The sequence below is a fragment of the Ochotona curzoniae genome, unplaced genomic scaffold (assembly GCF_017591425.1).
Source record: "Ochotona curzoniae isolate NIBS_2020 unplaced genomic scaffold, NIBS_Ocur_1.0 contig_883, whole genome shotgun sequence".
Classification (NCBI taxonomy): domain Eukaryota; kingdom Metazoa; phylum Chordata; class Mammalia; order Lagomorpha; family Ochotonidae; genus Ochotona; species Ochotona curzoniae.
In genome coordinates, this window is record NW_024466599.1 from 29,835,075 (window position 1) to 29,848,534 (window position 13,460).

Here is a 13,460-nt window from a genome sequence, read left to right on the forward strand (position 1 = left end):
CGAAACGGTCCCTTTCAAGTTCCTTTTGCATGTAGGACACAGACATATAACTAAAAAGCAGCTGAGCAGGTGCACCTGCTCTGATGAGATAAAAAAGTACTGTCATCAAATGAGACCACGCGGGACATCTTGTGGAGGAATCTGCAAGGCAAAAGAACACTGTTGGCTCCCAAGGTTCATGGTGGCATCCAGTGTCCAGGGCTGAAGATGGTGGCTGAGCAACTCATAGTCCAGCTTCAGGCAGTGGCAGCAGGAGTATCCTCATGTTACCCACTCCGGGCTTTCATTGTGTCTGAGGTCTTGGCTGCAGTCACAAATTTCTGCCTCTTGTGTTTTAGGAATCTGGTTATCTGACCTTCCAAGTGATTCTACGAGGGTCACAACAAAATTTTAGCAAATTGTTGTCCTGCTTGAATCAAAGTTGCTTTCTGTTGCTTGCAACTGAGAACCCTGACTCTGGTCAACTGGCTCAGGTCAGTCGTTTGGCAGATGCTTTTTTGCTTTCACTGCTTGCATTCTTCATGCCTTTGCCCTCCTGGCAATTCCACAAGTGATCCAGAAAAGGAGGAATGAGCATGCAGGGAATGTGACCACAGCTGGGACGTGAGCCAAAAGAACACTGGAGAACGTGAATATCACATCCTTTACTTGGTTACGTGGAGAGAATATAGGATTAATGGCACAGAATGCTGTGGGATAGCTATCCTGTTTTTGTGTTTTTATCTCTACTCTGGTTATATAGTAATCACCCAGGGCACATAAAGATCCATGAAAGCATGGACCAAGCCCGCTTTGTTTATTCCAGTGCTTACAGCATACTGAGTAAATAGTAGTAAAGGGGCAATTACGTAAGTTTGAGAAAGAGAACTCAGGGAAGAGAAGCTTAATATAACTTTAATGTAGCTTAAAAAAAAGAATTGTCTCAAGTATGTGGGAGCTAAAGATTAGGGTGTGTGAGGCAAGCCAATGTTGCAGATACTGAGTAGTGCTGATTGAAGAGCAAAAGTCTGGAGCTTTAGCCATCAGCCAGCCAAAGACAGCAAGAGCCTGACTTGGGTCTGGTCCAGACAGAGTGCTGATCCCTTTATTCTTGGAAGCAAGCCCCAAGAATGCTTGCAAGTTGAATTGGGATGATTTCCCACAAGGCACATGGAATTGGTTTCAAAGGTAGGGACAGTCTAGGGGGACTCAGTTTGAGTCTAAAGAAAAAGAGTAGAGTTTCAGTGCCCTTAACTTAAAAAAGACCTTCAGGGTCTCCAGCGAAGTGATTCTGGTTGTAAGCAAATACTATTACCTGGGTTTGGGACCTTAAGGATGCATTTGCTATAAAGTAAGTTGGGTACTCAACTTTGCTTGTGAGATTAACCAACAAAATCTTACCTTAGGCAAGAATCTTAGCTAACTTTTTAAAACTCTAATTCCCAACTTTAAAAATCATTGATTTTGGGTCCAGCATGGTAGCCTAGTGGCTAAAGTCCTCGCCTTACATGTGCCAGGATCCCATTTGGGTGTCAGGTCATATTCCTGCTACGCCACTTCCCATCCAGCTCCCTGCTTGTGGCCTGGGAAAGCAGTCAAGGATGGCCCAAAGCTTTGGGACCCTGCACCCATGAGGGAAACCCAGAAGAAGCTCCTGGCTTCAGATCGGCTCAGCTCCAGCCATTGTAGCCACTTGGGGTGCAAGCAAGCAGATAAAAGATCTTTCTCTCTGTATCTCCTTCTCTCTGTAAATATGACTTTCCAATAAAAATAAACAAAATCCTTAAAAATAAAAATAAATTTTAAAAATCACTGATTTTGTCTTCTGGGAAGTGAACCAAAAACCAGAAGATCTCTTTATTTCTCTCCCTCTCTCTCTCTGTAACTCTACCTTTCAAATAAAACTTAAAAAGCAAAAACCTTTAAAATCACTGATTTTAGAAGATAGGAGTTGGGGACCTATACTGTGACGTAGAAGGCTACGCCTCCACCTGCAGTACTAGCATCCCACATGGGTGCCAGTTCATGCCCCCCCACTGCTCTACTTCCTATCCAGTTCCCAGCTTGTGATCTAGGAAAACAACAGAGGATGATTCACATCCTTGGGCCCCTGCAAACACACGGGCGGCCAGAGTAAAGCTCCTGGCCCCTGGCTTCAGATCGCTCAGCTTCAGCAGCTGCAGCCACTTAGGGAGTGAAGCAGCAGATGGAAGATCTTTCTGTTTCTCTCCTTTCTTTGTATAACCCTGCCTTTCAAATAAAATTAGAAAAAGACAGGCGTTGGATGATCTCACTTATCCATTTCTGAGCTAAAACATGACATTTCTTTCCCTTAAGGCTAAGAATCCTATGTAATTCAAAGTGTCCTTCAACCCCATACACACCTGGATACAGCAGGCACAGACAGCCCCTGATGTGGTTACGTTCCAGGAAAGCCTGAGCTAAATTCCACAGAAAACTTTCTCAAATCAGGACTGGCGGGGAGCCGGGACAAAAGACGGGCAATGCAGGCATCCCCTGACCTGTAACCAGTTACAGAAGCTTTGAGCTGCCTGTAGTGTTTAGGCTTGCTGTAGGTACTAGATTTCCCTGGCACTTGTTTCTAGTCCAAGCTTATCTTCAAATTCCCATTGAGTGGCAAATGGCAGTTGAGAGTAAGTAACATTCCAACTGCTGGGGATAACAGAGGTGAGAACTGAGAGCTGTCACCCTGGCCATTTTAAACCTGTGCTGTCCAACTTGGTTTTTCGGTGTGCAATTTGCAGCAGCTATCCATGCTCAGTGAGGATGCTGCCGCTCTCTCAGGTCTGGGCTTTGAGCGATAAGCAGATTTGAAGGTCGTGGTGACAGCAGACAGGATGGTCGTTTTATTTCCTCTGCTTCCTCCCATTGGGAGAGGCCTGAGGACTCCAGAGAGCTGGGAATGAAAACAAGCAAATCCCAGTAGGGGGAGCAGGGAGGAGACTGAATGGCAAAAGAAGAAGCCGCCAGCAAAAATCTGAAGCCCTGCATGGCTCCTAGGAGAGGAGCCAAGTCTTCCCAAATCCAGGTGCCCCAACATGATTGCAAACGCCACACCCATTGGCCCACAGACCGCCAGCGCTGCTGCAGAACCAGTGTGCCTCCCTGGGAGATTGCCGAGTTTCTGGAGAAGTCGCGGTACACGTGCCTCCTCGCTGCTGCTGGGTGTTATAACACCAGCCTCGGGGATGCTCCACATACAACTGAAAAGCGCTCACTCACATTCTGTGGTTCGCTTTTGCTCTTTCTCTCGCGACAAGTTTCGTTTCAAAAACTTTGTTCTCAGTGCTGTCGCAAGGCTGATGACCCATTCCTTCTCCTCCTGGGGGCCTGCAGGGCTAACTGAGCAAGCACGTAGGCACACTGCTGGAGGTAGGTAAGGCAGGCCCCGGTGGGAAACCGCCAAGTCAGCAGAGCTATCTCTGATGCCCCTCCCTTCCCCTCTCTCCACCCATTTCCCCCCCTCTGGTTTCCCAGAGAGGCCCCTGGAATACAGGAAAAGCCGCCATGGTCGTCGTGGTAAGATATGCTTGGCTCCAGCTATCAATGCGGGCTCCTCTTCCTAAAGCTAACACAAACAAAAGCGTGCATTCCATACGTTTCCTCAGCACTGAGCCCAGTTCAACGCCCCCTGAGTCTGGGGCCGCGGGTTGGCTGCTTGCCTCCTGGAGTTCCAGAAAGATCCCAAAGTGCTTCAGACCCATGCAACCACTTGGTTTATGGCTCAAAATTTAAACCACAAATTATAAAATGATAAATCGCTGCTCAAGTCTCTTCCAGGAAAGACTATGTTGTCAAGATTAAGTTACAACCTCATGGACGTATGACTGAGTGTAGCTGCTGACTAACTCTCACGCTCATTTTCCCCCTGGAGATTTTTTTTTCTCTCTCTCTCTCCCTCTCTCTTCTTCATGAATTTTCACTGTTTCTGAAAACTTTACACAAAGAAAATGACCAAAGGCAAGAAATACCTCGGGGACTTCTTAACCCATGCAGCTACGTGCTTGAATTATGTAACTGCTGCTTTCCTTTTGTGTGTGTGTGAGAACCAAAGGAAGTTTAAGAAAGAGCTTTGTTCTTGAGCCTTTAACTGCCAGAAAACAGTGAGCAATGGCTCCGGGGAGGCAGCTACTATCGCTGGCTTCAAACGCTAGCTGGAATGCGAGGTGAGTAGTCAAACAAAACTCTTCAAAGGAATTTGAGTCTTAAAGTAACTGCTCAATCCCGTTGCAACATGAGCTCCTCATTTTGTTTCCACAAAAATCAGACTCTGGCATTTTCTCCTAAGGCCTGGTCTGGGGATCAAAGGAGTGTGACAAGGGCAGTGCACTTGGCTGTAATGTCCCTGCTCGGTTGGTGGAAGGAGAGAGAAAACCCTTGTCTGAGGTGGTGAGCTGACCCGTGCGCAGCCCCTGTCACACTGACCTTACTGTGAGCACCTAGTGCTGGCACCATTGTCCCTTGAAAGTTTTTGGTCCAGTGGCTCAGTGAGGCAATTGTGACGCGGTTTCTGCAACTCCACTAGTAGCTTGAGGATTAACAGGTCATGAGCCATAGTAATCACTTTAGGGGGGCCTCCTGGATTCACCGCCTGTCACTTTGACATCTCAGACCCTTCCTGGGAATACTTGGGTCCTGGGTGCCAGTTCTTCTTTGCTGATGTCGTGTCACGTTACCTACCCACTGTAGGCCCTGCCACGGTGGCTCCCGCCTCTGCTTTTCCTGAAGTCAGCCCTGCTGACATTCCTGCTGCCTTTTCTGGGATCCTCCAAGTTGTGGAGAGAGTACTTTTCCTGTGATTATAGCTCTTTCTTCCAATGTTGCCTAGTCTGGCGTCTCTGTGATTATAGCACATTAGGACTCCCCAAGTTAAAGAGGGCCACTTTCTTGGGATTCTGCCTTGTTTTTATTTTTGCAAGCAACATTTATTACAACTTATTTTTTGCAGGGAACTATAAAGAAGAAAGCAATCATGGTTAGAAATCTCATCGTCCAGACAGCCCTAATAGCATTTTTTTTAATGTGAAGAGAGTAAAAGTTTTTTTTTTTCTTTAAAGGGGGAGGTTTAAAAGGGGGAAAAAATGGAAGTTTCTTCTGCCTTTGAATCCCTCACAAGTTGTAACTACTAAGGCTAGTTTGGGGCTAGCCTTGTTACTACATATTTGTGTACGTCCTCTTACAATGTTCCCCATGAAAGAGATGTTACTGTTATATGTCACTCAATGTCTCTTCATTACTTAAAACACCATTTCAGAGATCCTGTGCGCTGCCAACACACTCCCTGCATGTCATGTCTGTAGAGACTGTGGTAAAAGAACGTGCCTTCCAAGTGAAAGGCCCCTGATCCCTTTCTGTCCCTTAGCTTCCCCTATCCTCTGAGTGAGGGAGTGATAACAAGCTAGACATCTTGGGTTCAATCTTGCCCTTCTGGTTAGATTTCAGGAGCCTAGAAGAAGTGGCCTTCTCCTCCTCCAGACTGGCCAGTATCTGCCTCACTCTGGGGCTCGCCAGTAGGATGCCTGTGTTTCGCTTAGCATGGGATAACAGACATCATAGCCTTTGTCAGAAACATGTAGCCTCCATCTGCTACTCCTGTTTTATTGCTTGGCTTTTTTTCCAAATCAAAGCCAGAAAGAAGGCTGTTATTTATTGCACCTTTACCAGTCCCAACATGACATTCCTTATTTGGATGTATCAAAAGGTATTTAATTAGTTTCCTACTGATGGATGTTCAGGTGGTGCCAGCTCATTGCTTGATCAAACAGCACCTCAACAAGCATCTTTACACATAGACTTTAGTGTTTTTTTAATTAAAACTTTTTTCTTTTGGGCCCGGCACAATGGTGCAGTGGTTAAGATCCTCGCCTTGCATGCCTGGGATCCCATATGGATCTCTGTATATCCGCCTTTCCAATAAAAAAACCTTTCTTTTAAAAATTTTTATTAATTTTTGGAATTAAAATGTATTTCTTTCTTTAAATGTATTTAAATGGCAAGGGAGATAGAGCAGACAGAGATCTGCTCCTATCTGCTGCTTCATTTCCCAGAGACCCAAAACAGCCGGTGGTGGGCCAGGTCAAAGCCAGGAGCCAGGGACACTAGCCAGGTCTCCCATGTGCATAACAAGGATTCGTGTATTGAACCATCATCTGCCACCTTCCGGGGTGCTCCCTAGCAGGAAGCTGGATTAGGAGAGCCAAGACCTGAACCCAGGGACTCTGCTAGGGGGTGACAGAATCCCAAGTGACATCTTAGCCACTGTACCAAATGTTCAACCCAAAGTGTACATTTCAATCTTCACAGCAACTTTAGGAGATAGTGACTCTTTTTTATTTTTTTTAAGATTTATTTATTTTTATTGCAAGGTCAGATATACAGAGAGGAGGAGAGACAGAGAGGAAGATCTTCAGTCCAATGATTCACTTCCCAAGTGGCTACAATGTCAAGAGCTGAAGCAATCCAAAGCCAGGAACCTGGAGCGTCTTCTGGGTCTCCCACATGGGTGCAGGGTCCCAAGAGCCGGTCTTGGAACATCCTTGACTGCTTTCCCAGGTCACAAGCAGGGAGCTGGTTGGGAAGTGGAGCTGCCAGGATTAGAACTGGTGCACATATGGGATCCTGGCACATGCAAGGCAAGGACTTTAGCCATTGGACCCAGGAGATAGTCACTCCTTAACCTCCACTTTTTCTAGTTAAGGAGAACTTGGATCAAAGCTAGTAAATAGCAGGCTGGGGTTACACAGCTGTTAGCTAATAGGAGGTAGAATTCCAGTCCGTTATACTGAAGGGTGAGGCCCATGGCAGAGGTTAGATAATAGTAGCCTGATGCTGCACTAGAGAATGAATGAAGACCATTGGTTCAGGGCTTGGCTCACCTGCAAAGGGAGAGTTTGTGAGAATACTCATTATGAAAAATCTGCGTGGATTTCAAAATTGTTTGTACCCAAATGGGAACTTAGCTTTTAAGTTCCTTTTTCTACAAACTTTGTAGGACCCTTGTATGGATACATGAATATTGTGGTGCTTAAGAGCACAGGATCTATAGTCTGATTCTGTGGATACAAAATACAACTTTGACTAATTAAAAAAATAAGATTTATTTTTCATTTGAAAGGCAAAGTTACAGAAAGAGGTAGAGAGAGATCTTCCACCTGCTACTTTATCCCCGTGTAACAGGCAGGTCAAAGCCAGAATGAAGCTGGGAGCCACACACTCCATCCAGGTCTCCTAGTACTTAGGTTTTCTCAGGTGCAATAGCAGGGAGCTGGATCAAAAGTGAAGCAATCAGAACTCTAACTAGTGCTCATGTGGGGTGCTGGTGCTGCAGGTGGTGGCTTAACCTGTGGCATGTTGATTCTAGATCCCCAGCTTAGCTTCTAATCAGTGCTGTGATGAATATCTCAGCTTCCTCATTGGAGAGATGTTGCTTTTCGTCTTTAAGAGGACCAATTTATTTAGTTTCTGTAAATCACTAATGAACACTGCCTGCTATCAAATAAGTCCTTTATAACTTTCATTTATTTTGAAATTTTTAAAAATTTTGAAAATGGTATATGGTTTCATGTTTCTATAATGCCAGTAAGTTCAAATAATATACAAGTATATGTGATAAAAACTAAAAGTCCGCATTTGTTTTAAGCATCTACCTCCATGTGACCACACTGAATGTACTCCAAAATTTCATATCTATGCCTTCACACCTATTTTTAAAATGTTTTTGTGTTATTACATGTATAGTTTTATTTCTGCAAAACTGTGATTTTTATCATTGGGAGAACAACCTAGCATAATGATTAATAAATGAATATAGGAACAAGACTGAATTCAAGTCCAACTCCCCTTCCTACCAGCTGTGTGACTTCAGACAGGTTACTTAACCTCTCTGAGACTACATATTCTCATTAATTGCCATAATGCAGGAGGTTGTAAAACTCTGCCTTATTATGGAAATCCTGTCAGTTACAATATGTGAATCTCTTAAAACAGTTCCTGACACATAAAACGTACTCCATAGAGATTATGATTCTTTCTATGCATGGTATTTTGGGACTTGCTGTTTCCTTTAACAATATGTCTTAGGAATTATTCCACAGCATTTATATAGACAAGTCTTCTGTCAAAAGTGATTAGAGTGGGGGCTGGTGTGACGGGTCAAGAGGCTAATCCTCTGCGTCAGGTACCAGTATCCCATCCATATGGGATATGCCAGTTCACGTCCTGGCTGTTCCACCTTTGATCCAGCTCCTTGATTGTGGCCTGGGAAGGCAATGGAAGATGGATGGTCCAGGATCTTGGGACCCTGTGCCCATGTAGGAGACGGAGAGGAGGCTCCTGGTTCCTCAGCTCAGCTCTGTCCATTGTAGCCATTTGAGGAATGAGCCAGCAGATGGAAGATCTCTGTCTCTCTTTTCTCTGTGAACCTGTCTTTCCAATAAAAATAAATAAATCTTAGAAAACAAAAAACACCTAATTACAGGGCCCAGCATTGTGTTGCAGATGGTTAAGTCACTGCTTGCTACCCTGATACCCCAACACCATGGTGTCAGTTGGCGTCTTGGCTGAATCACCTTCCTGTTGATGTGTCCCAATTGTATTGCTTTTTTTTTATATATTCTCTTTCTCTTCTGGCAGTACAGGATTCTAGAATTAGTCACCAATCATCATTATATTTCACTTTATTTATTTAACACATATATCACTTGTTGTGTGTCAGATAAGGTTCTAGTGACCTTACCAATATAACTCATTGAGTCCTTATAGTGGTATTATAACTAAAGTAGAGGCTATTTAGTCACTGCCATACAGATAGGAAAAATGAGACACAGAACAATTCAGTAACAAGCCCAACACTGCATTTCAGTCTGGCCCCTAGTCCACATGTCTGGCCACAATATCTGCGATTCTCTGTGCTAGAATCTGTGTTTCTCTTTACTAAAAACCTCAAGCCTGCCTCGCCACATTTTACACCTATGTCACTGATGAACATTCATTCAGCCTCATTGGAAATCACAAGTAATCTCAGGGGCAACGTAGTAGTTAAATCAACCTGGCTCCTTAAACTGCTGAGAGCGCCCTGTAGAAGGGCCGTGAAGACTGCTCCTAACCAGCAGCAGCCTACATGGGGAAAGCTCTTCTTTGCTGATCCCAGCGCCTGCCTTCAGAGGCCCCATCTGTGTCTCGGTGCCACGCTGGCCTGCCGAGCCAGCTCACAATGCTGGGCAGCAGACAGCTTAAAATAAACATTTTTGTGTTGTGCCTACTTAAGGCACAGTATATATCCGACTAAGCCTACAAAGCACAGCCGAATAATCTTTTCTTTTCCTAATTCTTGCTGTGTATGAATCCTCTCGTAATTGACCTGACCGAGGAGAATTCCTAAAATGCTAAGGCTTAGGAAAACTCTGGTCAAAAGTTTGCTAGTCAAATATGAAACTCTTTCTTCTCCATCCTGTTTCCCCACCCCCATCCCAACCCTCAAGCCACTTCAGCTTTTAGACATGTGCACTAAATGCCTTTTTCCTTAAAGATATGGGTAGGATATTTCTTTTGGAGTCTGTCCAGACAATTTGGCAAATGCATACTTGACATTAACTGCAGGGAACATGTAAAATAAAATATCAGAGGAACACGAAATAAAGTTAGGGCAGACCAAGGGCCTATCGTCTTCAGAAATCAGCACATTTTTCCAAATGGAAGAATTTATGAAATTCAGTGGGCTTTCAAATTGTTTTTCCTTTGTTAATGGAGAAAGATACGAGCCTTTTTTATGTCATTTAACATCCTGGAAAGTTCTTATATTATTGATAAGAGTTCAGATTTTCATTTCAAAAGCCATTGCTTTTTCTCACGTACAAAAACTTGTGTTTTTTTTATATATAAATAGACCTTTATCTCTGGAGTATATGCTTACCTAAAGAAAATACTGAAGACCAGCCTATCCCAAAGCTTGAATTTTGGTTCAAGGAGCTTCCTGGTCTGTTCCAGCTATGAAACACTGAAAGTAGGTTTAGAAATTGTGGACAATTTGCTGTGCCCTATGAGCCTTTGCTGTAAGTCTAACCCTTGTATCTTGGGACATGGGTGGGTGATGGGGAGGGCAGCTCTGACATGCAGAGAAACACTCCTTTCCTGTTTATAATCCCACCCGGACAAGTGCACTTGGAATATATGTCTCACCCAATTCCTCTAGTTGGGAGGTAGCTAAGCAATGAGGGGACTGAGAACTGAGCTTGTCTTGTCTTGGATCATGGTATATAGAGATGGAGATGAAATAGGAAGCTAGAGCCTAGGAGAATTGCCAAGACCAAAGACAGAAGTTGACTGTAAAAGAGGAAATCTACTTTCATCGAAATATCAATCACCCGCTCTCCACCAAAATAAATCACCATGCCCTTCTGCCCCAACAGAGTTTAACAGAAAAGTCCTGAAACCTTCTGAAGAAGTGGACACAGGGGCCCCGTTTTGTATCCTATGAGCCAGTCTGCTGATTTCAGAGCTGATCAGAACAGAGATACCCAACTTAAGAACACAGATCCGGTGGAAAAAGACATACTGGACCAGTCACAGTCACATTGTCAGAGGCAAACAGAAATAAAAAAGGCACCCAATTAATAGCAGAGCCAAAGACAATGACTGATATTTACAATGGGGAAAGACAGTGAAGACCTAAGAGTTTCAGACTGACGAGCTCTGTTTGGTCACCTCACATTGAGAAGCAGTTTCTCGCTCTAGTTTCTCTGAAGTCAGCACATTGTGGTTGTTCCTCTGGTTTTTTTGCTTTCTGTTTTTCCTTTTTTGATTTGGTTCATTTGAGAGCCAGAAAAAGAGATAAAGAGAGACAGAGAGCTACCGAATGGTGGCTTGCTCTCCAAACGCCTGTGGTGTCCAGGGCTAGGTTAAGTCAACATGCACTGACACTGGATGTGGCTGCCCCAAGTGGTATGTTAAAAACTAAACCAATTACTGTTAGGTGTTCTTGAATGTTCTAAGCATAGAAGATCTGTTTGTTTGCTTATTCTTTTTAAAATGTGTTTATTCATTTGTTTGAAAGGCAGAATAAAGGAGAGACAGAGAAACCTTCCATCTACCTCTTCATCCTCTAAAATGGCTGCAATGGATGGGCTGGGTCAAAGGAAGCCAGGATTTCAGAACTCTGTCTTGGTCTGCCACATATGTGGCAGGGGCCCAAGTACTTGGGCCATTTTCCACTGCCTTCCCAGGCATATTAGCAAGGAGCTGGGTCATAAGCAGAGCAGCAGTCAAGATTCAAAACAGCACCGGTACAGGATGCCGGCCTTGCAGACGGTGGCTTACACTACTGCACCACAACACCAGCCCCTGATTTTGTCTGTAAGTATAGCATTTTATGTCCTATGAGGAGTGAAAGGAAGCAGCAAGCAGTTATTCTAGGGAAAGCTCTGACCCAAAAGAGCAATCCAAGTGCGTTGCTTTCTTTTGAGATGCTGAGGTTTCTGTTTAACAACAGTCATTTTTTATTAGAAGCCAGGGCACCTTTGTCCAGGAGATTGCATTGCCTCCATTGGTGGTTGGAATTGGAAGTGGGGGTTTCAGGGCTTGGAGTGAGGGTACCAAAAAGAGAGTGGCTTTTGGGGCAGGGAGTCATGCCCCGACAGCGTACTGACAGACCGAGTGGAGCGGATCTGTTGGCAGAGTGCTTTAGCAGCACCATCTCCTATTTAGTTTCTTCTTTTTCTTTCTTTTTTGCATCATAATTCTGTCATCCTCAATCCTCCATAAAGTTTGTGAACACTGTAGCTGTATGTTTGTAGCGTCTTTGGCTACTAAACATTTTTACACTTATGGTAAAATAGATGAAGCAGTGACAGCCACCTAGAGAAGTCATTCCAAGAACTGGATGTGATTGGGGAGGAACTCAGTAGCAGAGATGCAGGATGCAAGGGGAACAGGGGGGGGACAGGGGAGGGGGGGACAGAGGAATGGGGGAATGGGGGGACAGGGGAACTGGGATGGGTCAGAATTGAAGGAGGTCACACTTGCTGGAGAGTCTTGGAAGTATTTGAAAAGAGGATTCTGTTGTCTGAGTTCAGACAAGATGGAAAGTAGAATTACAACATGTGAAGGGTAATCCAACAAGATTGGATAACCTGGAATAGTAATTGCTCTCTTATTCTCTCTATAGTTCTCTCTCTCTTTCTCTCTCTCTCATATGTGGCAGTCCACTGCTTATCCATAATATCACTTTCCAAGGTTTCAGTTATTCATAGTCAACTGTGGATATGTATTAAATGGAATATATTAAATGGAAAATTCCAGAAATAAACCATTTGCAAGTTTTAGGTGACTTTCATGACTCTATGCTATTATGATTGTTCTATTTTATTATTGCTTCTGTTAAGCTCTTCCTGTGACTAATATATATATTAAACTTTCTCTTACAGAAGAAGAATATAGCATACAGAGTTGTTTGCTGTCTGTGATTTCAGGAATCCACAGAAGGTCTTGGAGCATATGACCCACCCACAAGGGGATAACTACTGTAAATACAGTATACATACGTATGCCTGAGTAGAGTATGTGCCAACACTAGGCCTATACAAACAGTTTTGATCTTAGTTTTTATTCCACTTTACATCATAAACCTTTCTTGATATCTTTATGTATAATATATGTTTAAGTATAATCTATAAATACTAAATAGTAGCCTCTTAATAGTGTGTTGTATGATTATGCTATCAATTACTTAACAAATTCCTACTATGGGGCTTTTTGCTCCTAGTTTTTCACCTGGTAAATAATACTGCAGTGAACATTCTTACATATTCTTCTATTGAAGAGATTCTCAAGCTCTCAGAAGTGTGTTTTCTGTAATAGACAGTAGGAACAGTTGTTAAGACTTTTGACAGAGCTTAACAAACTAACCACTAAAAAGATTAAACCCCAAAGCATTCCATAGCCATTCCCATCTTGGGGTCACTTGTACATCTGGGGGATAGCAGCACCCATTTAAAGAGAGTGAGTGTGATGTCCACAGGAGGGTGTTTGTTTAGTTACCAAGAAGTTTCACTGAGAAAGTATGTCCCAAGTTCCATATCTAAAAAAGGGCTTTGATTTTCTTGTACAATAGTCTTTCCTTTGTGATGGCTGTGAGCAACCACCATATTCTTTACAATGAATTCCCTAGCTGCCTTTACAGGGAGGGTAGGTTTAATTTTTCCCCGTGTGCAGTGGATACAAAATGAAATAATCCAACCTTAGTGGCAGGGCTGGGTGCAAACCTTAGCGCCTGCTCTTAAATGTACCCCTCACTACTAGTCAGTCCCCCGAATCTGGAAAAAAATACCTCCTAGTGCTTTTACAGCAATTACAGTGACTGGGACCTTATGCTATATGACAATGAAGTAGAAACCCAAAATCAGTATCCCACTAGTTGTTTCTTCACTATAAATATCAAGGGGAATTCCCAAGAAAAAATGTGATGG